This window comes from Nothobranchius furzeri, chromosome 14 (genome assembly GCF_043380555.1).
Source record: "Nothobranchius furzeri strain GRZ-AD chromosome 14, NfurGRZ-RIMD1, whole genome shotgun sequence".
In the NCBI taxonomy this organism is placed as follows: Eukaryota; Metazoa; Chordata; class Actinopteri; order Cyprinodontiformes; family Nothobranchiidae; genus Nothobranchius; species Nothobranchius furzeri.
The window spans coordinates 31,310,284-31,314,441 of NC_091754.1; positions in this window are offsets into that span (position 1 = coordinate 31,310,284).

Consider the following 4,158-nt stretch of genomic DNA (forward strand, 5'->3'; position numbering starts at 1 on the left):
CGGTCAGACCTGGCAGGCCCAAACGTATTGTGAGGGTTTGCTGGGAATGCATGACAGAGTCTCCTGTCAGAAGGAGCTTCAATTCCCACCTCTGACACTTCCAAAATATTCCGGGGGAGGTGTTGGACATTGAGTCCAAATGGACCCTTTTCATGCCCCCTTTGTTGAGGCGGCTGACCAGAGCTGTGGCGGCAGGGTCGTCGGTGCCTGTGTGGCAGCAACCTCCGAACCCAGCGGAACATCCCTAAACAGTGGTTACCCCCCCCCCCCCCCCCACACACACACACACACACACAAACACACACACACACACACACACAGCCTGAAGCGCAGAATACGGAATGCAGAAAATCAGCAGGGGGACAGATTGAGACAGAATGTCATGCATCTGTGACTGTGTGTCCTGTCACTGTGACCCGAATGATCATGCGCCCTGGCTACTTGGACAAGGGAGGTCTCTGTTTGGCTGACTGGTTAGCGTGCGTGACTTTCACCTGGGAGTCTGGGGATCAAATCCTAATTGGATCATTTTTTTAATATTTGCCACAGATCTCTCTGAAGAACTCAGCATTGACGGCTTCAGCAACACTGTGCCACTCCGTGGGTTTTCTCTTATTTGTTTTGCAAAAGCACTTCCTTTCATTTCTCCACCTCACCCACAAGTACCTCAATTTCTGCTTGTGAAATAGAGCTTCCTTGATCTGCGGTCGTTATCAAAATGCTGCAACAAGCCGGCTTCTGTATATGCACAAAATCCACAAGGCACTTTGCATCGACCATTTATGGCAGAAAGGCGTGTTGAGGGTGGGATGTGACTAAAAAGCAGCAGAGAACATTTCTAGATAGTTTCTGATTTATGAAGCGGAGATTACGTGCAGCTGTGCGTACTCCATGTTTGATACTTGACGTAAGTACTTTTTTTTTTGCTGAGCTTAAGTACGGTATTAGTAAGGATTCTACGCAATGTTTGATAAATGAGACCCCAGGGCCACCAAAGTGCTGCAGAGTAACAAGTTAAATCTGATAAAATCACCAAGACAAATAAAACCAACATGTTCATCAGAATGTGATCTTCGGCTTTCGCTGGAGTGGTTCGCAGCCAGGTGTGAAGCAGCCACGATCATGGTCTTAAGTCATAAAAGGGTAGAATGCCTTCCCTGGGTCAGGGGTGAGGTCCTGCCCTAAGTGAAGGCATTAATGTATCTCTGGATCTTGTTCACGAGTAAGGGAATGCTAGAGCGTGAGATCGATAGGCGGATTGGTGCTGCATCTGCAGTGATGCGGGCGTTGTACCGGTCCGTCGTGGTCAAGAGAGAGCTGAGTCAGAAGGCGAAGCTCTCGATTTACCGGTCGATCCACGTTCCTACCCTCACCTATGGTCACAAGGTTTGGGCAGTGACTGAAAGAAGGAGATTGTGGGTAAAAGCGGCTGAAATTAGTTTTCTCCACAGAGTAGCTGGGCTCTCCCCAGAGATAGGTTGAGAAGCTCGGTCATCTGGGAGGGGCTCGAAGAAGACCCGCTGCTTCTCCACATCGAGAAGAACCAGTTGATGTAGTTCAGGCATCTGATTAGGATGCATCCTGGATGCCTCCCTGGTGAGGATTTGCAGGCACGTCCAACCGAGAGGAGACTTAAAGGGAGACCGAGGACACGCTGGAGGGACTATGTCTCCTGTCTGGCCAGGAAACGCCTTAGGATTCTCCAGGAAGAGCTGGCCCAAGTGACTGGGGAGAGGGAAGTCTGGGCCTCTCGACTTAAGCTGCTACCCCTGCGACCCGACTCCAGGTAAGCGGAAGTGAGTGGATGGCTGAATGGATCTTGATTGTTGAACCAGATATACATTTTACAAAGAAAATATAAGCTGAGAAATGAGCTATAATTTTAATGCTCTTTTCTCCCGTGCACGATGTAATTATATCCCTTCATTTTAACGGGGTCTTTTCTAACCACGTGAGAAGCAGGAGAAATCCTTTTTACTGTTACAGATCATAAACATGTATTCCCTCTGTACTCAGCAGGCATATCTACAACGCTGCTATCTCTGGTAACCAAATTAAACTGTTTATCATAAATATGTTTAATCTAGGTGGATGTGTGGCATTGTGTCATCAGATAATTACAAGGCTGGGTGTGCAATGATGAACTGAACCAGTTATGACATGGAGGTCAGATCACGCTGACATACTCTCCCCTCACACACACACACACACACACACACACACACACACACACACACACACACACACACACACACACACACACACACACACACACACACACACACACACAGAGCCATTGTGTCGCAATCATTTCTGAGGAAGTCTTTTTTAGTACCTGCTATGATCTCACAGCTTTTTAGTGAAAATGTGTGAGTGTGCAGTGATTGGAGGATCCAGAGAAGTGCAGAAGTGTGGCGGTTCGGCCTGACCAACAACCGAATGATCCAGATGGTCGAGGTTTTTAGACAAATATTAGAGAACCAATTCATTATGAGCCATTGGCAGCTAGCAATTTTTTTCAGAACTTAGCACTACAAACAAATCAGATCATACGCCCTCTGGTGGCCACGGGACAAAACTAAATCCGTGGGACAATTGCAGGGGTTTTGTTCTTGAAAAAACATTTAAAGCTCCTATCTAGTGTTTCCCCCTTTTATGGATTTTGGATGATTTCTCAGAAATCCATAAAAGTGATTGTTTTATCATGTGATATAATGTAAGAAAGATGACTTTTATTTTTTTGCTAAGCCCGCTCCCTGTCTCATAGAGCTCAATGCAATATGAAATGAGCACCGCTCAGCACTAGCCAATAGCATTAGACTACCGCTTACATACAGACATCAATCCCAGAGCTTGCTCGAGCATTTAGGGAAGTGCCTCGTTTGATGCAGATTGGTGACCTTTCTCATGGACAAGTAGATCGTTAAAATGTAAATGTATAAAAACACAACATAACACAAGCATAATATTTGTAAACAATGTGTTTTAGCTCTGTTTTGTGAGCTAGAGTAGCACAATCGTTAACGAGAGGCGTGGCTTTCATCGTCTTGGTGTGATGCGCTTGTCAGCCACTAAATGGTGCCACCAGGTAAAATATATAATCCGAACATATAAAATAAATATATTTAGGTGCAATTTTTATTTATTTATTTATTTTTACAAAAATACATTTCATAGTTTCTAAGCAAACATCCATCCATCCAACCATTATGTTCCACTTATCTGGAGTTGAGTCGCAGGGCAGCCTAAGCAGAGAGGCCCAGACTTCCCTCTCCTCTCAGCAGGTCAGAGCAGCAGGTCTACTCCGAGCCCCTCCCGGATGACCGAGCTTCTCACCTTATCTCTAAGGGAGATCCCTGCCACCCTGCGGAGAAAACTCATTTTGGCTGCTTGTATCCGTGATCTCATAGCTTGTGACCATAGGTGAGGGTAGGAACGTAGATTGACCAGTAAATCAAGAGCTTTGCCTTCTGGCTCAGCTCTCTCTTCACCACAACAGACCGGTGCAATGTCCGCATCACTGCAGACCACCCGCCGCTCCATCTTTCCCTTACTCATCAACAAGACCCCGAGATACTTAAACTCCTCCACTTGGAGCAGGACCTCATCCTAATCAAACATGTGAGATCTAAAAACTATGGTAACACTTTTACAAAAAGGGCCCCTTTATTAACTTAATTTAATTAATTTAGTGCATAATTAAGCATTAATAAACTAATAAAGTATTACCTGCTTAACCACATTATGTAATGCATCACTGAACACCCCCCTGGCCCTTTGTTCCAACCTTAAAGACACTTTAACATATATGTTAAAGTGTCTTTAAGGTGGCCAGGTTGGAACAATAAAGGGAATCTAATTGTAAAGTGTTATCAAAACCATCAGTTCAAGACCAATAAATGCCCAAAACACACACACACACACACACACACACACACACACACACACACACACACACACACACACACACACACACACACACACAGAGGGAGTTTATGGAATAGTTAAATAAAAGCCCCCAATCCACCATCAGGCCTGAACAGCAACTCCATTATACAACCACCAGGGTGGCTGCTGCTGTAAACACCCCCCCCCCCCCCCCACACACACACGCATACACATATCCACACACCCCTCCACCCATTTCAACCAAGCGGA